Genomic DNA, 26,818 nt, shown 5'->3' on the forward strand with positions numbered 1-26,818 from the left:
ATGTCTGTACAAACTAGTTCATCAAATGCAGTGACTACCAGTATTATTTTTAGTTTTTTTTAATTGTGTTAAAAACTACATAACATAAAATTACTATGATAACCTTTTTAAAGTATAAAGTACAGTGTAATGTTAATTTAAGTATGTTTACATTTTTGTGAAACAGATCTCCAAGTATTTCTCATATTGCAAATCTGAAACTCTATACCCATTAAACAACTTCCTTTCCCCTCCCCAGCTTCTGATAACCACCATTATTGTTTGTTTCTATGGATTTGCCTACTGTAGATACTTCATGTAAGTGGAATCCTATAGTATTTGTCTTTTTTTGATTGGCTTATTTTTCTTAGCATAATGTTTTTTAAGGCTCATCCATGTGTAACTATGACAGTATTTCCTTTTATAATGCTAAATAATGTTCCATTTATGTATATGCCACATTTTGATTATCCAGTCATTTGTCAATGGCATCTGGGTTCCTTCTACCTATTGATAAATAGTATTACTATGGATATGGGTATGCAAATGTCTATTTGATAATCCTGTTTTCAATCTTTTGGATATACATCCAGATATGGAATTGCTAGATCATATAGTAGTTCTATTTTTAACTTTTTGGTGAAATTTCATATTGTTTTCCATAGCAATTGCACTAATTTATAATCCCTTCAATAGTGCATAATGGTTCACATTTCTCCACAGCCTCACCAACACTTGTTATTCTCTATTATTATTGTTTTTTGATAATAGCCATCCTGACATGTGTGAGGTGATACCTCATTGGGGTTTTAGTTTTTATTTCTTTAATAATTTGTGATGTTAAGCTTCTTTTTATATGCTCATTGGACATTTGTATACCATATTTTGAGAGATATCTATTCAAGATCTTTGACCATTTTTAAATAGGATTGTTTGATTTTTGTTGTTGTTGATTGTAAAAATTCTTTACATATTCTGGATATTAATCCCTTATCAGATATATGATTTGCAAATATTTTCTTCCATTTTCTAGGTTGCCTTTTTACTCTGTTGATTGTGTCATTTGGTGCACAATGTTTTAAAGCTTGAGATAGTCCTATTTGGTTACTTTTGCTTTTGTTGCTTGTGCATTTGATATCATATACAACAAATCATTGCCAAGTCCAATGTCATGAAACTTGTCCCCTACATTTTCTTCTAGAAGTTTACAGTTTTAGGTGTTGGCATTTTAGGGCTTTAATTCACTTGAGTTAATTTTGGTATAGGGGGTAAAATATGGTTTCAACTTAATTTTTTTTCATATGTGGATATCTAGTTTTCACAGCACCATTTGTTGAAAAGGTGTCCTTTCCTCATTGAATAGTATGGGCATCCTTGTCAAAGATAATTTGACTAAATATGCAAGGGTTTATTTTGGGGCTCTCTATTCCATTAATTTATTTTTCTGTATGCCACTCTCATTTGTTTTGGTTATTATAGCTTAGTAACATATTTTGAAATCAGAAAGTATGAACCTCCAACTTGGTTCTTCTCTTCTAAAATTGGTTGGCTCTTTGGGGTCCTTTGAGATTCCATATAAATTTAAATTTTCTATTTATGCAAAATATGCCATTGGGACTTTTGTTAGGAATTACATTGAAACTGTAGATTGCTTTAGTATAGATGCTTAACAATATTAAGTCTTTCAGTCCATGAATGCAGGATGTCTTTCCATTTATTTGTGTCTTTAATTTTTTTAAACCATGTTTTGTAGTGCTCAGTTTACAAGTCTTTCATGTCCTTGGTTGGGTTATTTCTAAATATCTTATTCTTTTTGATGTTAGTGGAAATGAAATAGTTTTGACAACCAGTGTTTATTCCAGTGCTCTCTACTGACCACACACGCAAAGCTGCTGGAGGAAGCCTTGCTGCTGTATGCTGCCTGTCCATGCCACTGTCCACTCCAAGGGTATTGTGTTCTTATGTCCCCCAAAATACTAGTGCACCAGGATGTTTCCAGATTATTTGCAGAAGTCAAGTGAATGATCATCTCCCCACACTGTCCCTTAAGCCTCCATGGTTCTGCTTATGTTTCATCTCTCAAAGTCCAGCTTTTGTTTATCAGCCCTTGACCATTCTTATAGAGAAATGCATCAATTTTAGTACTCCCCCCCCCAGTAATCATAGGATTAAATCTATACTAAGGGTTTCAGAAATTATATATCCTTATCTATATCTACTGTATATCTATATCTAATCTATATCTATATCTACATCTAAATTGGTAGATACTGGGAAGAGACATTTAATTATTTCCTAATGTTAAACAAGTTGTTGTGGATATTATTTTGGTACATGTGATTTCTTTCCCCTAACATTGCCCTAAACACAATTGATTTGGGAAAAAGATAAAGTAACCATGAATGTACAACTATATGTACATATCTTTACAGCTTCAGTATAACTTGAATGGACAGGGTGAGATTGGGCAGAGAAGAAGGAACCCTGGAAGACTAGCAAATCCTATCTGCTCCAGAGAAGCTCTGAGCTTCTCTGATAACTTCAGAGATAACGTTAGCCTCTTGACTGAATACTTTCTGATGTCTAAGTGTTGGAGATATTTCTTTCTAGATTTCAGTAATTTCTTTGGCAATGGAGATCTGGCATAGGTTGACATGATCATGTAGTTTTCATTAGTGGCTTTCTACTTCAACTAGAAAGATGAAATCCTACAATAGCCATGGCTAAGGAGTTCTCATTAGAAATAATGAGGTCATTGCATTTCAGAGTTGAGGCTGAAAGCATCAAGACTCCTTCTTTTCCCATGTCCTAGGCTTTTTCTGATATCTCCCTGGTGGGAAGGTGACTTGCTAGAAAATATGTAGGCTGGAATCAAAGAATGCTTCCTGGGTAGGCAATAGGCAGCCTGGCAGGGTGAGTGTCTGTGAAGTTAACACAATTAGAGATGACATGATTTTGCTGGCTTGTACCACTTTGTAGCACTCCTTCTCCCACCACACACGCACTGTAACTTCACTGTCAAGGGTCAAGATATTCAGTCTTTGTCCTTTGGGTAGCTATAAGACTATATTTTTCATTGGGAAGCTGGCTTAAGTTTATAATGCATCTAAATATAATTTGGTCTCTAGATGCGACATGTCCAAAACATATTTTTCTTCCAGAATAACTTATCAAAACTATTTCCACAGAACTGAATTGAGAAAGAAGGGCAATACATTCATTTCAGCAGAAAATCGATTCAGTTGAAAGCATGATATATTGATATCTTACATCATAAACATGATGGGTATTGGGAAAAGAGATTAATTCTTCCCAAATTAAAAAAAAAAAGTAATTGTAGATATTGGTTTGGTACATGTGATTCATTTCCCCTATCATTGCCTCAAGCACAATTGATTTTGAAAAAAGATTTAACTATTTATCTGCCAGAAACAAACTTTATTGCTATTTAGTAGCCAAGATTGTTCAGACATGCTGCAGTGAACCAGTAGAAAAAGAAATGATTTCTTTTCCATTGAAGATGAGTTCTGAGAGGGTATTTTGTATGCTTTTCCCGTATGCCATAAAGTGGGTGTACTCAATTATCCTGGATTATTTCACTAGCAATGGCTACAACTGACAACAACCATTAATATGCATAGTGTCCCCTCAGAAGTTTGACCAGGAGAATGGGAATTCAATTGCTCACTATGATGTGCACTAACCATCAGGAGGCAGTGCACAATGAAGGAAGGCCCCAGCTGGCAGCCGGAAGACCCTGATTGGCCCTGATTGCTGGCCAGGCCTTAGTACCCTACCAGTGTAAGAATTTCATGCACTAGGCCTCTAGTCCTATATAATAAAAGCCCAATATGCTATGTGTCCAGTTTTCTGTTCAATCAAAGCGTAATATGCTAATGATATGCTAAGGCTGCTCAACTGCTCACTATGATGTGCACTGACCACCAGGGGGAAGATATTCTGACTAGTAGGTTAGCTTGCTGCTGGGGTCTGGCTGATCAAGACTGAGTGAGACGGGGCCAGACACGCCCTTCTGAGGACACTTCCCAGCCCCGATTGTGAACCAGTGAGGTCTCTTGGCCTGGCCTTCATCCTCTTGCAATATGGGGCCCCTCAGGGGATGTCAGAGACCCAGTTTCAGCCCAATCCTGCAGGCCAGGCTGAAGGACCACACTGGTGCATGAATTCATGCACTGGGCCTCTAGTATTTTTGTAATGCTTAACACGTGCCCAATTTTAAGAAATCTATCATCTATCTATCTATCTATCTATCTATCTAAAAATAAACTAAAATTCAGTGAGATCAATAGGACATATATGATAATAGGGAAATATATAAATGAAAGATCAATCAATTAATTATGTCTATGAGTATGAGAAGATGAGAGAAAGCTACAGAGAGGAGATATTTAAACTAAACTGGGGCTTGATGAATGAATAGGAGTTCATCTGGTTGATAGGAGGTGAAATGGGAGGAGAGGATTTTCTAAACAGAAGGAACAGTTTAAACAAAGCATGTAAGTACATGGTGGGTTCAGGACACAGTGGAAATGTCCTCCGGTATTATATATGACTGTCAGGAGACCTTAGAGGCAAGGTGCATGAGTTATGACTTGGGGACTAAGAGTAGGGAGAGGATAGAATACAGTAATACAATAAATATGGATAAGTTCTGGGACTCAGAATGAACAGATTTTTGCAGCTCTCATTTTTGTTGTTGTTGTTGTTAATCCTCACTTGAGGATATTTTTGGCCCATTGATTTTTAGAGAGAGAGGGAAGGAGAGATGGGGGGGGGGGAAGAGAGAAAGAGAGAGAAAGAGATAGATAGATAGATAGCTTGATATCAATTGAAATCAATTGGTTGCCTCCCACACATGCCCTGACTGGGATGGGGATTGAATCTGTAACCTTTGGCTGGGGACCAAACCCACACCTCTTTGGCGTGCAGGCCTATGCTCTATCCATTGAGCTACACTAGCCTGGGTAGGGGCTTCTATTTTTAATGCCCTTTTCCTGACTCCTTCCCTCAATCAGTGGGTACTATTTTTCTTTCTATGTAAGAAGCAGGTTCTCTCACAGCTCTATTTCCAGACTTATACATGTCTGCTTTTGTAGGTGAATATAGCTTGAAAGACCAAACCTTAGAAGAACTGACTCATTTCTGATGTCTATGTTGGAGATGTTTCTTTGCAGATTTCAATAACTTCTTGGGCAATTGGTAGTCTGGCCTAGGCTGAAATGATCAAGCAGTTTCCCTTAGTGGCTTTTCCACACTTGCATAATTTCCTGTCTGAATCAGACCACAAAATCCTGATACATAAAGCTCATATTTCTGCTTGACAGTAATGGAAGAGAGGGCATGATATCGGATGGTAGGATTTTCCTCAGAGAGGATGTACATTAGCCTCAAAAAGCATATACTTTGCCACATGCTCAGTTTCTCTTAAATGACTAGAAAATGATTTTCCTAACTTATTTGTAGTTCTACAGATTACTATTTCTTAGAGATAATAAAGGTGTTTTTTTTGTTTCATTTTATTTTGTTTCTCAGATATGCAAGAAGCACTTTAGAATATATTCTTAAATAATTATTTTTGGTAACTGAGGTGATGTATTTTAAATTATATGTTTCAACTCTGATGAAAGAATATTAAGAAGATCCAAATAACTGTGAAAACAGAGTATTCCTGGTTGAATAAAACATTATAAAATTTTCATTTTTCCACAAATTAATATACAAATCAAGTTTATTCCCAACATAAAGTTTCACCAGAACTTTAGAGAACACAAAAAACTTATTCTGAAGTTACATGTATAGAACTTGTATATAGTTAATCCTAAAGACTACACCAAACAAAATGTTAGATCTAATAAATGAATTCAATAAAGTTTCAAGGTACAAAATCAACAAACAAAAATTAGTAGCAGTTCTATACACTAACAATGAACTATTCAAAGGAGAAATAAAGAAAAAAATCCCATTTACAATAGCATCAAAACAATAAAGTAGGAATAAATTCAACCAAGGAAGAAAAAGATTTATATAGCAAAAGCTATAAAATATTGTTAAAAGAAATTTAAAAACCCACACATAAATGGAAAACTATTTCATGTTTATGAATTAGAAGATAAAATTTTTATATTACCCAAAGACATCTATGAATTCAGTGCAATTCCTATAAAAATTCCAATGACTATTTTCAAAGAAATAGAAAAAAATGAATCTAAAATATGTATAAAACCACAAAAGATACCAAAAAGCCAAAAGAATCTTGAGAAAGATCAAAACTAACCTATAGTTTTAGATGATTAAAAAAAAATATTACTCTCTCTATCCTGCCTGGATCCATTTTGTTGTTGTTTTAAATGATGCTTTGGATCTCTTTCTAATATTTCTTTAAAACTAAATGTTGTACTTGCTGTTTCCTTTGGTGTCTTTGAATGTTATCCATTTGAAGGAACCTGGTATACAATTTTTACAAATAACCATCCCCCACCAGGTAATTTGCATTTGTTTAATAAGCTAATGCTCCATTTTATTTCCATCAATCTAAATTTCCAATTTAAGTTGCCTGTGAAAATAGTCTATTTTATGGTTACTTTCACAAATTTTCATATTTCCAGGGCTGATATTTAGTTAGTTTACATTATGTTCTCATGACCAGTGTTGGTTCTGACTGGCCAGTGCCTAAGCCATACTTATTGTTAAATATTTTTATTTTGCTCAGGAATATGCAGGTATACATTAAACTTGTGAGTGAGGGAAACCAGCTGAAGAAAAAAAAATTAGTTTTAAGAAAATAGTAATAGTACCTCATGCTTAATGAGCGCTATGTGCTAGCCAAGGTATTATGTGCTTTAACATATATTACCTCCTTGAGTTCTCAAAACAACATTGTATTATACCTGTTTTATAGAAATAATGAGGCAGGGAGGATGTGAGACATTCCCAATGTCATATAGCTAATAAGTGGTGAAGAGCAGATTTGAGTTCAGTCTATTTGGCTCCCAAGTCTGTGCTCCTAAATTACACGCTGTACGATCATTTATCAAGCTAAACTCCAGCTAAAGAAATCAAGATGTGAAACAGATGGGAAGCAAATGTACCACGCCTTTCTTAGAGAGGTTAGAATGGGGAAATTCATTCATCTTTGGCTGAATGGAGAGTCATATCCTGATTTCCCCCCAGAAGGCAAATCTAAGGGAGAAGAGCTCTAACCTTAACCTCCCTTTCGACAGATTTCCCGCTGCCCAGGGTGCAGTCCGATGTGTCAGCCTAATTGATCTTGTACATTCCCCATCCACATTCTGTGATTTTTCCTCTTACGCACCATTACTCATGCCTTCTATCTAAAATGCCCCTTCTGATCTACAAGAGCCCCTAATTCATCCTTCAAGGGCCAGGTCAAGAGTCTCTTTCTCCAGGAGAATATTTTGCATTGGATTGCCTAATGAGGAGTGATCTGTTCCCTTCTGTAACTGCAGCAGAGTTTTACTAGTGCCTTTCCCAAGTATGCATCACATTTTCCCTTAGTACAGTGCTATGGATGCTTCGTGTGCAGTCAATGGAGCTAAACTACTTGTGTTCAAATCTCAAACCTGCTGCTTGCTGCTAAGTGACCTTGTAAAAGTTATTCAGCCTTTTTGTGCCTCAGTTTGCTTATCTTTAAAATTATGACATACCTCACAGGCTTGCTGGGAATTTAAAACATGTTTATTTTTTTATTTTTAAAATATATTTGATTTTTTACAGAGAGGAAGAGAGAGGGATAGAGAGTTAGAAACATCGATGAGAGAGAAACATCCATCAGCTGCTTCCTGCATGCCCCCTACTGGGGATGTGCCGGCAACCAAGGGTATATGCCCTTGACCGGAGTTGAACCCGGGAACTTTCAGTCCGCAGGCCGACGCTCTGTTCACTGAGCCAAACTGGTTTCGGCTAAAATATGTTTAACATATTGATATTTAAAGTTCTTAAGACTGTTTTCTGGCACACAATAAACTTATCATGTTTGTTGTTGCTATTGTATTTTCCTGCTAAATTTTATGTTCCTTTAGATAGAGGAAGGTCCAGGGCTGATTTATTCTGATATCCTTATTTTGCTTAAAGCAATAAAGTTTTGTTGACCAAAGAGGCGGAAAAATACTTTGATGAAAAGCATGGGCTTTTGAGCTGGCTTTAAGACCTAGTGTTATTTTTATCTTTCTGTGGGCCACCTAATGCATTTGAATCTCAGATTCTTTATAAAATTAGAGGCCCAATGCATAAATTCATGCACCAGTGGGGTCCCTAGGCCTGGCCTGCCGGGATCGGGCTAAGGAGGAGCTGAGGGAGGATTCCAGGGTGCGTCTGGCCTGTTTCACCCAGGCCCAATCGGCCAGATCCTAGCAGCAAGCTAACCTACCAGTCAGAGTGTCTGCCCCCTGGTGGTCAGTGGGCACCATAGCGACTGGTTGGAGGAATGGTTGGACACTTAGCACATTAGGCTTTTATTATATAGGATGGGAAAAATAATGGCATCTAATTTACAGGATTATTATGAGGATTAAATGAGATAATATATATATAAAGTACTTGCTCAATAAACTGGTACGTTAAGTGTGGGGGCCAGACATGGTGGGGATCTCCCTTTTCCGCGTCCTGCGTGGAAAGAAAGATGAATGAACCGGTTCTAAGTGGAGGCGGCCAAGGATTGAGAGATAATAGAAATAAAGAGAGAAGACACAGAGATAGATTTCAAGCTGGGAGCTGGGTGGGCTGCCATCCTGTCTGCTGGAGAGGCAGGAATACGATGACAATGGCCCCTCCCAGTGCATTTATTTTATACCCTCAATACCAGGAAGTAACACCAACTTATTTGCATTCTTAAGTAGGCCCTAGCATGCCTGGATTACATATCTAGTCCTGCCCCTTCCGACACCTGGGCTGATACAAAAGCCAAGCTGAGAACATGTCCACCATCTTGGGGAAACATGTTCCCAAGGCATGACTCTGCCTACACTCTGAGTTTAGCTGAAGATAATTAAAGAAAATTGCCCATGTATCTTCCCAGGCGGCCCTCTACAGTTAAGCATTTAGTGCAGTTAGCTATTGTTTTTGCTAAGCTTTTAGTAGAAAGGTAGTGGCAGAGTGCAAGAGAGTGCCTTCCTGTTGGTCACCTTGGAAGCACTAAATTCAAAACCTGCACAGAAACAGGGTCACACCTGCAGCCTGACATGCTGGGAGCTAGTGGGAAGAATAAGCAAAGCCTTTGACCCAAAGTCAGGATTCCAAGTGATTTGTAAAGCTTAGCCATCTTAATTTCTAAATGTTAGATTTAGAAAAGTGAAGAAATCTATGTGCTGTGTCTTACATTCTGTTTTGCTGAAATCTGTTATTTTTGTTTTGTTTTGTTAACCCTCATCTGAAGATACTTTTTCCATTAATTTTTAGAGAGAGTGGAAGGGTGTGGGGAAGACAGAGAGAAACATCCATGTGAGAGACACATTGACTGGTTGCCTCCCATATATAAGATCAGGCCTGCAATCGAGGCCCGTGCCCTTGACCAGAATCGAACCAAAGACCCTTGGTCTTTGGCCCAACGTTCTATCCACTGAGTTAAACCAGCCAGGGTGCTGAGATCTGTTTTGATATCTTCTGAAGTGTGGTTACTTTAAAGGTATTTCCAATACAGTACATGCTGAAACACACTGTGTGCTTCACTGGGGTCTCCAGGAAGGAGCGCCACCTTAGATCTGAGGGGAAGGGAAATGATATCCGTCAGGTGCCTCCCCTGTGCTTTTCAGGCTGCCTCTCCTTTCATCCTCACAAGTCTTTTGTGCAGGTTTTACAGACAAGAGCAGTGAGCCTGTCAAGGCCACAGGGCCGGTAAGGGTGGGGTGAATGTGAACACTATTCCTTTCACTCTCTGCTTTCCCACATGCTTCCTGTGGTTCCTGCTCCACAGGACCTGGGCATGTGTTTTATCTCTTTGCTGCTTCTATTTCGGTCTTCAGAGATACTTTAGGACCAAGACGAGGAAAATCAATTCCCTGGTCTGCCTCTGGCCTGCAGTGATAAAGTCGGGAGTTCTTGCGAAGGCCTTGGTCAGGCTCTCTGAGGGCCTCTGACCTGTCCTGCTTCTTTCTTTTCCCTCGTTACACACCCTTCACACTGGAATCTCTGTTGAGGAAGTATCATTTTCCCATGTCTTCAAAATGATTAAAAAACACAAACTGGGATTATCACAGAAGGCAAAATGATCTAGAAGCTTCCAAATACTGATGAACTGCAAGTTTCCAAATATTGGTGAGCAGACAGGTTGCACAGGTATCACATAGAGGGGGTTCTGAAATATAGTGACAACCATACTTTGGTAAAAACTGCTGTTTGAATTTTAACCCTTCTAGTTTGGCTCTTGCACCTGATTAAACACGGGGGAAAAAAACTATTTACCTTAGCTTTCAGGTGGAGACTTAGAGGCTAAGGCAATTTTCCCTTGCCTGGGACCAGGACCACAGGAGATTAATTCTCACTAACTCAGTAACCTTCAGAGATAGAAACTGTAGATAACCTCTGAGCTCTGCTTCTATAATATGTTATAGGCTATTGCAGGATAGGGCCACATTCCAATGTCCAACAGGATGTGACTAGCAATGACCCTGTGGGCTGACCCCAGTCTTTAGAATGTAGTCTTTAGGATTTAGAATTTAGAACAAAGGAAAATTCCTGTGGCTTGAACCTTTAAAAGGGACTTCCTACCCCTGAAACGGGGCAGTCCTATGGAGAACACCTGCGTGTGGTGCTCTCATGGCTGTCCTGGCCAGATATTTCAATACATCTTTGCCTGCTTTTTAATTAATCATCAGCCTCCAGTGGTCTTATTTTTAACCCAGGGTTCGGCCCCACAACAGGTTCCTCAAATACAACATCCCAGAGTCCACCCTGGAGAGATTAATTAAAGCAATGGTGAATGTTTAAAAACAATAACCCTCCCCTGATGATTCTGCCACACTGCCAAGTCCATGAACTTCTGGTCTGGTCTAAATAAGCATCACTGGCCAGTTTTGGGTAGAAACAGATTTCCCCCCTTCAGAGACCAGTGTTTCTCCGTAGAATATAGAGCAAGTTGTCTAACACCGGTAGCCAGAGGGTAAGACCCTAAGCTGACAATGCCTGTGAGTGGCTAATGCAGTGGCAGGAAGTCCTGGGAGAGGTTCCCTGCAGGAGCCAGGCTTTGCTCTGGGTGGCATAAAGAGGATTAAGCCATGGGGATTGCCTCAAAGGAGTCTGCAGTCTCATTGTGGGAATATGCCCAGCACACACGATAAGACTGGTGCTTTGTAAATCACTCCAAATCTAACATTACAGAGTACAAACAGTAGGAGTGGGAGTTCCGAGGAGCAAAAGTCTTTAAGATTAAATAGTGATCGTATCCTCCACTTTTTGCCCAGTCTGAAGCCATGGGCTAGGTAGAGCCCTTCCCCGAGGGAGTGTTGAAAGAGGCTCTAGGATGGACTTCATAATCCCACCTGTTTCCTCCATTTTGAACTTTGTGTATCATATTGTTTATTTCATTTTACATTTTAGATATGTTCCCAGTATGTTACAGACAGGATTTTAAAATCTAAGTGCTAAAATCTATATTTACTAGATAATTAATCCTTTAAAAAATTCGATTGTGAAACTTTATATGCATGTTGTTATTAAATTTTATTTTTAAACCAAAAAAAAGTTTAAATAGTGGAAGACTTTCTACAGCAAAGCAGACTTTGCCATTGATAAAATTTTGGGCACATTCTTGGTGTCCCACTTTGAGGGGGTTAGTTTCAAGGGGAGAACTATAAGGTGAAGGAATCTGAAGCCCTGTGACTGGGATGTTTAGCCTGAAAAGGTGACTGATGTCTGGGCAGTCATGTGAAGAGAAATTTACACTTGTTAACTCTGGACCCAGAAGGCTGAGAACTGGGATCTCTATGTAGAGACTGAGAAATACACAGGATGGCTTAAAAAAGAAAAGATGTTTCTAACCCCTGTGGCTGGACACACAACTGGAGGAAATGTTATTGAGGGGATGCAAAGGTCAGAGAGAGCTTAAGTGAGGTTTAGACTCTGATGGCATGATTCTAAGAAGGAAGTGATGAGAAAGATGAAAAAAGGAGAGGAGAGAGAGTGGAATAAAAGGGAGATAGTGAACCAAAGACAGATGGAGATGGGGTTACCGTTAAACAAACAAATAAAACAAAACAAAAGTCATAGACAGAGGCAATAATATGGTGATTAACCAAAGAGAAAGGGGTATAGGGGAAGATAGAAGAGAGTAAAGGGGCAATAAATGGTGAAGGAAGGAGACTGGGGGTGGTGAGCATAGAGTACAGTTTACAGATGATGTATCATAGAATTGTACCCCTAACACTGATGTAATTTTATTAACCAATGTCACCCTAATACATTCAACAAAAATTAAAAAAAAAATATCCAGAGATGGAGGTAGAGAGAATATAGAAGGGAATTTGAGATTGAGAAGGAAGAGGCTTGGAGAAGGGACACTTTAAAAGAGAGCACAGGGAACACTGTGGAGGTGTCAGCCTTCAGAGTAGCAGCCTTCAGAGTGTGGGCTGAATGATGGCGTTTCCTTTGCAGTGGCGTCTTGTGTACCCAAAAGTGGCTCACAGACCGGGGACATGGGAGGTGTTGCTCCTCCAACAGAATTTCTTTGAGTGTCAGATTGTATTTCTGCTCAATCTTTCCTGAACTTGCAATCACTGATGCTCTTTGTGTCACAAAAGAAAACAATGGTTGAATTTAAATAGGCTGATATTATTATTTTTAAATCTCTCTCTTGCCTAATGGAAGAGAGAGATATGGAGAAAGATTTACAATGAACTTGCCTTTTTTTTTTCTTTCTTTCTTTCTTTCTTTCTTTTTTTTTTTTTTTCCTGTCAATGAGTAGTATTCTTTAGCAAAGCCTGAGGGCAGATGAATGCGGGATGTTATTTCGAATGATTAGACTTTATTTTAAACACAGTGATTTTTCCTTTAAGCAGAAATGGTGGAAAGGGTAACATGATGCATCCTTCAACTGTTGTAAGGTATTTGATTGTGAGAAACCAGCATGCACTGTAATTTGCCAGGAGTTAACTTCCCAGGTAATGACTTTGTAGACTTCTTCTTTAATTATAGATTAAAGCAGACGCTGTCCAAGTCCTCTGGAATCAATAGGAAATACAGAGCATAAATCAATACTATTACACAGTAGAGGGTAGAAATTCCTCAAAAGGAAATGAAAATTACGAATTGTCTTAAGAAAAAATGATTTTTACCTGACAATGAATCCATTTTAAGACAAAAAATTATGCTACGTAGATTCATCATCTGCACTTAGCTTCCTATTTGTTCAGCAGGCTGTGCTCATTTTTCACTTTGCTAAAACAGCCCAGGATTAGAAGTTACTGTCCAGTTCCAGTTCTGCCATTAATTAGTAGGAAATTATTTTCATTTCATAGGTTCTGGTTTTCTTATTTTTAAGACATTTGCACTAGGTGACCACGAAGAGCCCCAATTTCTCCAATGTATTATGCTCCATTTGAACCTTTGAAATTTACCGATTCCAAAGAGTTTGAGGAAATGTTAGCGTACGTAAAAGCATTGAGCTGTGAGGAGGGAAATTTGGTAAAGAAAAGTGCAAGTGTGCGGGACCGGTTTGGCTCAGTGGATAGAGCGTCGGCCTGCGGACTGAAGGGTCCCAGGTTCGATTCTGGTCAAGGGCATGTACCTTGGTTGTGGGCACATCCCCAGTGGGGGGTGTGCGGGAGGCAACTGGTCAATGTTCCTCTCTCATCGACATTTCTAACTCTCTGTCCCTCTCAATTCCTCTCTGTGTAAAATCAATAAAATATATTTAAAAAAAAAAAAAAAGAAGAAGAGTGCAAGTGTTTGTTTGCCTAGAGCAGAGGAGAGAAACTGGTGTGGAAGAAAATGTCAGCTGATGATGTTGAATCTTCACTTATATTCGATTTCATACTTTGCAAAAAGCAGATTTTGGTGTGTTGTTGTGTTTGAGACTCTTAGGAAGGAATTTCCAATTTGAGAGGAACCTGGAAGCATCGCAGGTTTCTGAGGAGGGTGTTGTTTGAAATGATGCGAGAGCAATTTTTAATTTTTTATTGATTAAGGTATTACATGTGTACATATCTTCCCATTGCCTATTACATGTGTACATATCCCTCCACTCCCATACATGCCTCCCCCCTCCCCCCACCCAGTATCTTGCATCCATTGGTTATGCTTATATACATGCAGACAAGTCCTTCAGTTGAGGTGAATCTCTTCTTAAGGTAGAATGTGTAAACAACTTAGAACAGTACCTAGCATATGACAAGTGTTTGTGAAACAAAAATGGATGTTTTGGTAGGAAGAGGACAAAGCTGGTTGGGAGCCACTTGCCAATGTCACCTTTGTGTTGGGATAGGAAGCAAGACTTTTTTTTTTTTTTTCTTCTCAAAGTGCCAAAGGCACTTGCATTTTGCAGGCTCCCTTATTTCCTCTTGTGTTTCATTAGGAGAATATACTCTCTTCCTCTCCCTCCCAACACACACATCCTCTCATTTTTTTAGCAAGGTCTCAACTAACTGGAGCTAAGCCATGTAGTTATTATTTTCTTTTTAAAAAATACAAGAACTATATAGGGCAGAGTTCTGTAGCAAATAGCCCAGAGATTGGGTAAGCGTTTCTTTTCAAACAAAACAACTTATGTTGGATAGTTTTAGTGAAAAATATGTATAGTTTGTGGAAAGGCCGGATAATAAAGACATTGAATTATGAGTTGAGCCCTCATTTACTCCTTGCTTTGCCATCAAATGACTTAGTGGGATGTTGGGAAAATCATGAAATTTTTCGGAGCTTTAGATAGCTTATTTGTGACCTGGAAATGATAATACCTAGCCTCATATCTGATGGAACTGTTTGTTATCAATGCTTGGCATAGACCAAACACTTGGCAAATATATCTTGAATGAATAAAATGAGCTTTAAACTAGATAACATATGGATGTATGTAGCAATCTATACTAATAAAAAAGTAATAAAGTAATATGACTGGACATCTTCTAGATGTCCAACTTCCTTCTGGACAAAGCCATGGTGGTGGGGTCTGCAGCAGAGGCAGTTAGGGGTGATCAGGCTGGCAGGGGAGGGAAGTTGGGGGCGAGATAAGGCCGGCTGGGGAGGGCAGTAGGGGTGATTAGACAGGCAGAGGGAGTTAACGGCAATCAGGCAGGTAGCAGAGTGGTTAGGGATGATCAGGCATGCAGGCAGAGAGGTTAGGGGCAGCCAGGCAGGTAGGCAGAGGCAGTTAGAGGCTATCAGGCAGGCAGGCAGATGAGTGGTTAGAAGCCAGTGGTCCCAGATTGTGAGAGAGATGTTCAATTGCAGAGGGTACAGGCTGGGATTCCCCCCTCCCCCCACCCCATGAATGAATTCAGTGCACCGGGCCACTAGTTTATAAATAAAGTCTACTATTAATTTAATAGATTCCCTATAATTGGAGATTCCTGACCATCTTGTAGTAAAAGAGAATTCTAGGTTTCTATTGAATAGTATTTCATTCTACCTGTTGCTAGAAGCCTGACTTTAGGATGATATGAGATGTAAGCTTCTATGCAAAATTGACAGCTGCCATAAGCAAAGTGATAGTCACCTAAAACTTATCTTGGAACAAGAGGAGCCAATTAGCTTTGGGAGAAAGAAAAGGAGAAAGTAAATAAAATGTGAGGATGAAATAGAGTTGCCTGGATTTGAGTCTTAGCTCATCCATACTTACTTGCTGTGGGATGTTAGACAATTCCTTAAACTTGGATGTTTGGGGTTTCTCATCTGTAAAAGAGGATAATAATAATATCTGCCTTAGTGTTTTTAATATATAAAGTACTTAGCAAAATATAGGACATCTAGTAAAGATTAAGTAAATGGTAGATATTTTTATTTTCCAAAGGAAGGATAAGCAATATTAGAGACTCAAGATAACCAAATAAAGCTAATCTAATACCTATAGATTTAAAGAGGTGGACGAAGAAAGGTTGACATGGACACCTAAGATGAGGACATTCTAAGTTTGAATAGTATCTGGAGATACTTAAGTAGCATGGGAAGAGTTTGAACTGTATAATCAATGATCTGCATCTATATCTTGGATCTCATTAAATTTAACATAGCTTTGCTCCCATTAGTCAGGGAATTGATATGGAAAGAACAGTGATATTAGATATAAAATTTTGGGTTCTTTCACACATTTGCATTGATCAATAAGGGAGATGGTTCTGAGAGGAAAGTCTGCTAAGAATTATAGTTATTAATCTTGTTCAGTTTGGAGCATAAATGAGACCTAAAGAGTTGCTATGTGATAAAACTTTAAAGCTCTTTTTGTGAACTATTCTTTCCATCTTGCCTCAACTTAATCCCATAGGAATGAATAAATAAATATTTCTCCCAGCCAGCATGGCTCAGTGGTTGAGCATTGATCTATGAACCAGGAAATCATGGTTCAATTCCTGGTCAGGGCACATCCCCCAGGTTGTGGGCTCGATCCCCAGTAGAGGCTGTGCAGGAGGCAACCAATCAATGATCGTCTCTCATCATTGATGTTTCTATCTCTCTCCATTTCTGAAATCAATAGAAAATATTTCAAAATAAATAAATAAATAAATAAATAAATAAATAAATAAATATCTCTAGCTCATATATAAAAATATGTGCACTCATTCAATCATTATTAATTAACCGAATATTATTTACATTGGCATTTGGGATATATCAGTTAAAAAACTTGTCAAAGATCTTTTTCTTCTTAAAGTTAAATTTTAGTAAAGTGGGGAAGAGATGGAAAGACAGGAAATAAACTGTATCATAATCAAAAGTAAATTCTATAATACGTTAGAAGGTGGTAAGTACTATTATTATAAATAGAGAAATACAAGAAATAGGGTAAGGGGAATTTAAAGTGTAGGAAGTAATTTGTAGCTTTAATAGGATGGCCAGGGTAGAACTCATTGAGTCACATTATAGAAAAGTCTTGAGGTTATTGAGTTAGCTGTTTGTATACGGGGGGAAAAAGCACTGTAAGTGAGGGATTAGCCAATGCAAAGAACTCAGGAATGGAGCATGCTTACTATGTTTGAGGTAAAGTGACTAGAGTCACTGGAATAGAATTCATGAGAGGAAGAGCAATAAGGGATGAGGTCAAAGAGGCAAGGGGAGGAGGTATAGATTGTAGATAGCCTTCTACGGATTGTAAGAATTTTAGCTTTAAGTTTTACTGAAATGGGAAGGAACATTATTTGTTTTAGGTTACAAAATGGTACCTTTAGCTGCTGTGTTATATACATGTGGTCAAAAGATGAATATAAGCAGATGCTATTGCATAATCCAGGAAAGAGATGATTATAGTACAAAGGACATTAGCAGTGGAGGTGGTAAGAAATGGCTATATTTTGAATATGTTTTAGATGTAGAGTTAGTAGGATTTGTTGATAGATTAGATGTAGCATGTGAAAGAAAGTGAGGGGCCAAGTTTGAGTTCACAGTGTCAGACCTGAGAAATCGAAGTGGGAAAAGTTGAGAATGAAGCAGTTTTTATGGCATAATAATAGGAGTTCAGCTTTGAGCACACTGAGTGTGAAATGTCAATTAAATATTGTGGTAGACAGAATTCTAAAAATATTCTCCTTCTCTAGATTTCCTGCCCTAATTCCTGGGACTATGAAGATAATGAGAGATCTTGCCTGTGAATGTGTTAAGTTACATGGCAAAGACATTTTGCAAGTGAAATTAATGTTACTCATCAGCTAAATTAAAAAGATAGGAAGATTACCCTGGATTATCTTCCAATGTAATCATATGAGCCATTTAAAATCAGAGTTTTCTCTGACTGGTGGTTGAAAAAGAAAGCAGAAGGGAACAGTTGAAAAAATTTGAAGCCCAAAAGATTTCTACATGCTGGTGCTGGTTTGAAGATGGAGGGGGTCCATGTGATGGGAAATGTTAGTGCCCTCTAGAAGCTGAGAGCAGTCCCTAGCTTACAGCCTCCAAGGAAACAGGGCATCTGTCCTAAAGCTTCAAGGGACTGAATTTCGTCATCTCGTGAATGAGCTAAAATTCAATTCTTCACCAGAACCTTTAGATAAGCGTTCAGCCCAGTCAACACTTTGATTTTTGTCTTTGTCAGAACTCAAGCAGATCTCACTTTAGCCCTCATCGTCTTATGCCCTACAGAGACTGTGAGATAATAAATGGCTCTTGTTTAAAGCTACTGCTGTTGGTAATCTGTTTTACAGCAATAGAAAGTAAAGGCAGACTTATATATGGAGATGTCAAGTAAGCAGGTGGATATATGAGACTGGAATTCAGAAGAAAGATTTAGATTATAGGCATCCATGTGAGTATCATTGGCATAAAGATGGTATTCAAAAACCATAGCACTTTAATGATCACCAAAGGAATAAGAAAGGATGGAGTTGGATACTTTGATCAGAGAGTGAGTCCTGGGGCCCTCCAGTATATATTTAAAGTTTTTTAATTTGTATTTTATTGTAGTAAGGATACTTAACATGAGATCTACCCTCTTAAGTTATTAAGGATACAATACAATATTATTAACTACTAGAGGTCTGTTGCATGAATTCGTGCACCAGCCAGGCTCAAGGGATCGGGCTAAAACCAGCTGTCTGATATCCCTTGAGGGGTCCCAGATTGCAAGAGGGCACAGGCCAGGTCAAGGGATGCCACCAGTGCATGATGGGGTCCCAGAGGAATGCAGGAGGTTGGCCAGCCAGAGAGGGACTGCGGGAAGGCTTCAGGGCATGTCTGGCCCATTTTGCTCAGTCCCAATTGGCCAGACACAGCAGCCAGAGCTACTAGACAGAGCATCTGCCCCTTGGAAGCCAGTGCATGTCATAGCGACTGGTCCCCTGATCAACTGTCTGCCGCCTGGTGGTCAGTGCACATGATAGTGAGCAGTTGAGTGGCCTTAGCATATCATTAGCATATTACTCTTTGATTGATTGAATTGTACAGGACAACAGACACTTAGCATATTAGGCTTTTATTATATAGGATTCTTCCTAGGTCAAGTTCTGAATCCCTTAGGGATTATTTTATTAGAAAGTAGGGGCCCAGTGCATGAATTTATGTACCTTGAAAGGAACTGTGGACTGAGAGGCTGCGGTGGGCACAGGGGTAGGTCTTGGCCCATCCTCTGTGTCCTGGCCTGGCCCTCAGTCTCCTGTCTACCAGCAGCCCCACTCCCAACTGCTGCCACTCTTATGCAGTGATGGCACCAGCCCCGCAATGAAGAGCAAGGATGACCCTATTGAACCCCTTTGTCCAGAGGTTTGATGTCAGTGGATGAAAAAAATAGGCTTTTTTTTTTTTTTTTTGTGTGTGTGTGAGTACCATCCTTATGGGAGACAGAGTTTTAGTTAGAAGAAGACAGAAAAAAGAACTCTGAGAGGTAGAGGTAGAGGCAGAAAGTAGAGGGGATTTTACTGATGATAATTTCAGAGAGCACAGCAGACTGATTTCAGGAGTTGGGGCGGGTTGCAAAGGGGAAAGAAATAGAAAATGTGTAAAATCTTATGGGGATTATAATGTGGAAAATGTGACCTTGGAATCTGGGGTTTCTTAAAGTGAATGATATAGTCAGTCATAAAGGTCTTAGATTATTGTTGATGGACTCAAACAAATGACAATAGCAAGGTCATGAGTATTGGGGAGTAGGAATGCAATTATTTATATATTGGTATGCCCTATAACCAAGTTAAATATAATCTAATTTATGGTAAACAAGTAATCATCACCTGCCTGTTGAAAATGTCAACTCTCACCGAAACCGGTTTGGCTCAGTGGATAGAGCGTCGGTCTGTGGACTGAAAGGTCCCAGGTTCGATTCCGGTCAAGGGCATGTACATTGGTTGCGAGCACATCCCCAGTAGGGGGTGTGCAGGAGGCAGCTGGTTGATGTTTCTCTCTCATCAGCATTTCTACCTCTCTATCCCTCTCCCTTTCTCTCTGTGGAAAATCAATAAAAATATATATTAAAAAAAAGAAGAAAGAAAATGTCAACTCTCCAGTGGAGTATCACCAGTGGCTCAGCTCTCAAGCAAATGTCAAATACTTGGCTTAATTTTAACTGGGCAAAAGCAGGAGAGCAGAGTTTTCTCTTATTCATTCTTCACCCAGGAATTGTGATATTTGCTTAGGCAAGAAGTACAGGACAGAAACAGGTCGTGTGATTGTGACACTTCACTTTCTGGGAAGAAGGGGATCATCTTTAAGCAATGACACTCAGCCAGGTATGAGGATGCCATAATGAGCCCAAATGGAAACATATATAATTCAATGGAAAACCTTCCTAAGTTAACAGTTTCTGACCTCCATGAGGAGCTTGTGATGACCTTATAGCAAAAGCTAGTGTAGAAAACTTCCTTGGGTGATACACTTGCAAAAGTGTTGATAGAAGCATCAAATATAGAACAAAGAGGGGATTTAGAGATCATCTAGGTTCATGGATTTTAAAGTTTTATATTTTTCAGGGGAAGATTTATTATATTTTATTTTTAAAAAATCTTATGAGGAACCATAGTATACGCAAAACAACTAAAAATGAAACTGCTTTGGGTTATTTTATTTTTTGAGTTGTTTCTGAATTCTTACTGTTTGGGCTCTATTACTTTATGAGAGCTCATGAGTACCTTTGGGGAAACTTAAGGGATTGTGTAACACATAACTTTGACAAGCATTGATCCAAGTGCCTTGGCTCGGCTTGAATTCCCTTTCCAAAACATACTCTGTGACAAGGATTTGAAAGCAAATGTTTTATTCAGGAGATGATCCCAGGGGCCACCAGTAGGGGAGTTGGGGATGATATGGGAAAGAAAAGGAAGCCAATTGGATGCATAATGTGTAGGTTACCACCATGAGCAACTGGGAAGACAGTGTATAACATACCTCAGAGTTACCCCAGGGGAGAGAAAAGAAACTAGTTTTATTTATCAATCAACCACCATGTGACATTGGTCAAGAATTGCTCTAGGGCAGTGTTTCCCAAACTTCTCTCATGATGAGAATCACCTGGTGGAGTTGTTAAACTACAGATTCCTGAATCCCAACTAAGAAGTGCTAAACTAGAATTTTTGGGAACATATATTAATAGGTAAAATTGTATACTTAACTAGTTTTGGGAACATATAGGCAAAATTGTATGCTTAACTAGTGCTTCTTAGCTGGGATTCAGGAATCTGTATTTTAACAACTCCACCAGGTGATTTTCATCATGAGAGAAGTTTGGGAAACACTGCTCTAGGGTGTTAACACCTTGGTTCTTCTTTCCCACTCTGTGTGAAACAGTTTATCCCTGTGGCCAGGGAAAGCCTTCAGGCAGGAAGTTGCAGGTGTTTGCAGTAAGAATCAATAGGTGTGCACTGAATGGTGAGTATGAAGGTAAATTGGTGGCACACCAATGTTGTCTGCAACATTTTCTTTTGAAAGGTGGAGAAGAGGGTGTCCTGAAGAGGTAGAGATGTGATGGTAGAGCATGACTTAGGATGGCTCATGCTATAGGACACTACCCTGTCTCTTAAAAAAAGCACACATGTTAAAATGCATATGAAGTTGTTCAACAAATATTCATTAAACTCATAGGCCAGTCGTTGGCAAACTCATTAGTCAACAGAGCCAAATATCAACAGTACAATGATTGAAATTTCTTTTGAGAGCCAAATTTTTTAAACTTAAACTTCTTCTAATGCCACTTTTTCAAAATAGACTCATCCAGGCCGTGGTATTTTGTGGAAGAGCCACCTCAAGGGGCCAAAGAGCCGTATGTGGCTTGCGAGCCGCAGTTTGCCGACCATGGTCCTAGTTTATTCTAAGCACTATTTTAGACACTTGAGATATATCAGTGAACAAAACACTCCTGGTCTAATTATGAATGTATTCTAGTAAGGAAAGTCAGGCAATAAAAAATAAATGTAAGGTAAGTGCAACAGGTGATTGAAAAGAGGGATTAGAACCAGATTCTGGATGTAGTTTGAAGGCAGAGCCAACAGGGGTTGGAGGAAGAAGGCTGATGAGAGAGGACTGTAATTTTAAATAGGGTTTGTCAATGGAGACCTCATTGAGGGGCACCGTTCATGAGATATGAGAGAAGTAGCCATGAGGGTATCTGTGGGAAAAGTATTTTGAGCAGAGGAAACAGTCAGCACACAGTGAGGAAACCAGAGTACCTGGAGCAGAATGGGTGAAGAGGCAAGAAGCAGGATATAAGGTCAGAGATGAGCAAGGAGGCCAGATAATGAGAGGCTTTGTAAGATTTTAGGTTTACTCTGATTTGGATGGAAACCACCAGAAGCTTGAGCAGAGTGATAGTATCTGGCTTATGCTTTTAAAAGGATAACTTTGTAGCTTTGAAAGTAGACTTTAGGGGCCAAGCATAGAAGCAGGGAGATCGATTCAAATGCTTCATAGTAATCCAGGCAAAAGATAAAAGTGGCTTAAGTTAGGATGTAGCAGTGGATATAATGAGAAGTGAACAAATTCTGGACATATTTTGAAGATAGTGACAGCTATTGCAGACAGCTTTGGATGTAGGGTATGAGGAAAATAAAGGAATCAGGTATAATAACAAAATTTTTGACCTGAGCAACTAGAATAGTGCTATTAATGTTTGAGATAGTGGAGTAGGTTTTTGGAGGCAGGGGAAGGGCATCAGGAATTGACTTGTGAATTTGTTAGTTTAAGATGTCAGATATACACCAAACGGACATATTGAGTAGGCAGTTTGGTATACAAGTTTGGCATTTTGAATAGATGCCTATGCTAGAGTATAAAGTTAAAGAAGTTGGGAGCTAGAAGTTATTTAAAGCCATGAAACTGGATAAGATTCCTGAGGAGCATGAATAACTAAGGAAGAGTGGTGGGGCACTGCAAAACTTAGAGCATTAAGATAAGAGGAGAAATCTATAAGAAAACTGAGGAGGAGGGACCATCAGTATTGATGGATTCTGGGATACCAGAGGCTATGAGCTAGAAAAGTGAGACACATACAAATGAGTTCATGAAAGGGTTGTAGTTATTGGTAATGACGAAGTCATTACGGACATGACCATGAAAGTGAGTGTCTGAAGTAAGATGGAGGACAAGATTAGATGAAAAAAGAAGCTCTAGAAACTGGAAGGCTAGTTTTAGACACACCTTTCTTTGGTTAACTTTAGCTGTTTAGCAAGCCGAGGACTCCTGGGACTTTGTGCTTTGGGTTCATTTCTAATCATGAGGATGAAAGAATGACTGAATGACCAGGTCATGCTTCTCTTTGGTCTTGTTTTGGGATCAGTACTAAAGATATCATTTCATTAATCTTCTTATGTTTTACATTTGTAAAATATTTATTTTCTAAGTTTATCTAAAGCAATGCTCTGGAATTTTATCACATTGGCTGTTCATAGAATGGACAATCCAGAGCACAAGCATGGAGAAGTTGGTTAATATTTCATTATTTCTTCTCTGTGTATGTTGGCAAGCAGAACACCATGTGATTTCAGTGCATACAGAGACACCAATAACCACATAAATAATATCAGCAGTAGGAACTCTCCTGGAAGGTAAACATTTTTAAGAACTTGTGACACATCATTGCAGACAACAAAGCTTTCTTTGCCTCTTTAGGATCTTCTCAGGAGTGAGCTTCTCTCATGGCCCTACCCGAGCCAGAATAAATACCAAGACATATTCTAGGATAAAACAAATCAAGACTCTAGGGCTCTCTACCAGACTTCAGCATGATAGGGTCAAAACATTACTTAAGTCCACTTTTGCAAGGGAGAGCAGAGAGAAGAAGAAGCTGTAGGAAGTGCAATAAAGAAATACAACCAAGCAGTTCTTCCACAGTTGCTCACAGTCAGGGGGCTGACAAACTCTTTGATGTTGTCATCTTTCAAAGTTGCTTTGAAATGAAGAGACCTGAAAGTATGCTCCAGATCAAGAAAATACAGAAAATCTTTTTTTTTCTTTTCTGTTAAAGCCCATAAATAGGAGCCCAGATAAATTACTCTAAAATTATGGGTTATATTGAGGGAAATGAATGACCATTTACTTTTTGTGGAGTTTGTTAAGCGGGCCCAAAGATCACCCACCATATGCCTAAGTTGTCCTGAGGAGCAGAAAAGAAAGATTACCTGCAATGAGTACTATGAGAAAGCAGCAACATAACATGAAGAGTGTGATGATAAGAGTCACAACAGCAGGAGGAAGAGCAAAGGGAATAGGAGAGACCCTGTCCCATGTGAAGGTAAAGCAGGCAAGAAATGGCTCAAAGAAGAAGAGCACAGCAAGAACCAGTTCAAGTTGGTGTGTACCCTGGAGAATTTACTTTTTGAATTCTGGTTTCTGGAAATGTACCGTATACATAATAATCATCTCAAAGTATTGAGAATTTCAAGTCAGAGATTATATTTTCAATAGTCAACTGCTTCTGAAAACAAACAAACAAACAAACAAACAAACAAAAGAACCTGTTCAAACAATGAGACACAAAGACATTACAGAGGGATGCTATGAATCTCTTGCAAGACCCATTGGAAAATGACAAGTGAGTAGACGTCAAAGCAGTGAGACTGACCCCAGCTCCTTATTAACTTTCCATTAGAGGTTATGTTGGGACAATCAAATTTACCTTCATATAACATGTCCAAAGTAAGGCATATTAGCTGAAATATTTAACTGTTTGAAGTTCTTAGTCATACATTTTCCCAAAGTAAAGGTGTGATTGTTCATGTGGCCAATGGAAACCCACAGGTGTGGCCTCAGCACCTCATACCCAGAGAAACTAGAGACGTCATGGGAAACCATAGAGCATATCTCTGGAAGCACAAGAATGCAGAGAATTCTTGCTCCCAGCAGACCTGATTGGTAGAGTCCCAAGTTGCTGCCAATTTTACCTTGACCTTTTCCCCCTCTAAAACAGGAGCTAGCAAACTACGGTGGCATGTGGGGCAAATTCAGCCAGCTTCTTGATTTTGTAAATAAAGTTCTATTGGAACACAGCCATGTCCATTTATCTACATATTCTCTGTGGCTGCTTTCTCACTCTATTGAATAGTTGCAGCTATCAACATACTTTCTCCATCACTTGCATCCTTTCTCCTCTTTGTCTTCCCTTTTCAGGGTTATTATCCAGTCATAGTCTTAACTCCAGAAAGTGTCCAAATCCCCATCTAAACAGGCAGTCCAGAAAGCAGCTGCCATGAGTGGTTCAGTTTAGTGTTGTTTTGGAGTTTGGGGAATTTTTATGATTATTATTTTCACTTAATTGGATTTGTTAAAGTAAAAACATTGCTTTTGGTAACAAGTCAAAAAACACAGAGGGAACTCTTTTTTAAAGATTAAAAATATATTTTTATTGATTTCAGAGAAGAAGGGAGAGGGAGAGAGAGATAGAAACAGCTGCCTCCTGCACACCCTTTCCTGGGGCCTGAGCCTGTAACCTGGGCATGTGCCCTTGACTGGAATTGAACCTGGGATTCCTCAGTTCGCAGTTCTATCTACTGAGCCAAACCAGCCAGGGCAAGGAAATTCTTTTTAAAGAAAGAGTTAAGAATCTTCTCCTTCCCTCCATTCTATCACTTAAATAATCAATATTAATATTTTAATCCATCCACACTCTTCTCCAGAGGTGACTATTTTTAAAAATCTCTATTATTATAATAAGGTTAAAAGGCTAAAATACTTAATACACAGAGCATATACATTCACTCAATAAATATTTTTAATAACTTCATGTTGCAAGCACTGTGCTAAGTGCTGAAAAGTAAACTTAAAATTCTCTAGGGCAGTTATCTAAATATATATATATATATATATATATATATATATAAAATCAGTTGTTTTTTTCTTTTTTTTAAAATTGATTTTGTACAGAGAGGAAGAGAGAGGGATAGAGAGTTAGAAACATTGATGAGAGAGAGTCATCGATCAGCTGCCTCTTGCACACCCCCTACTGGGGAATATGCCCGCAACCAAGGTACATGCCTTTGACCGGAATCGAACCCGGGACCTTTCAGTCCCCAAGCCGATGCTCTATCCATTAAGCCAAACCGGTTTTGGCAGTTGTTTCTTTCTTTTTTTTTTTTTTTTTAAGGAATACTTAGTATTTTTGTTTTTAAAATATATTTTTATTGATTTCAGAGAGGAAGAAAATAGAGAGAGATATAAACATCCATGAAGAGAGAGAATCATGGTTCCGCTGTCTCCTGTACACCTCCTAGTGGGGATCGAGCCCACGAACCAGGCATATGCCCTTGACTGGAATCCAACCTGGGACCTTTTAGTTTGCAGGCCAACGCTTTATCTACTGAGCCAAGCTGGCTAGGCCCAATTGTTTCTTTTTATAGAGGGGTTAAACAGACCCACCATTCTTAATACTGTAATGTGATGACAATTTGATTACACACACTATCTAGTCAAACCAAGGATAGGTGACATTTGCCATAAGGAAGACTTATAAATAAAATCATTCTCCAGATCTAAAAAAAAAAAATAAATTAAAAATCCAGGATAAAAAGCAAAAAAAAAACAACAAAAAACCCACAACACAATTCATTAATCTCTTCTTATATTCTTTGATAGTCATTAGGGTGTCCCAAAAGTATACACATCTTAATAGCTGATAGCTCAATTGATGTTTCTTTCTTTTCAGATTTAACCCATTTGAATTAATAATTATTCAAAGTGTGCATATATTTTTTGGGGGACACCCTGTATTTAGCAACAAGTCTGGTTCTCTGCCTTCCAGGAACTTGGTAGGAGTGCA

This window comes from Pipistrellus kuhlii, unplaced genomic scaffold (assembly GCF_014108245.1).
Source record: "Pipistrellus kuhlii isolate mPipKuh1 unplaced genomic scaffold, mPipKuh1.p scaffold_m20_p_1, whole genome shotgun sequence".
NCBI lineage: Eukaryota > Metazoa > Chordata > Mammalia > Chiroptera > Vespertilionidae > Pipistrellus > Pipistrellus kuhlii.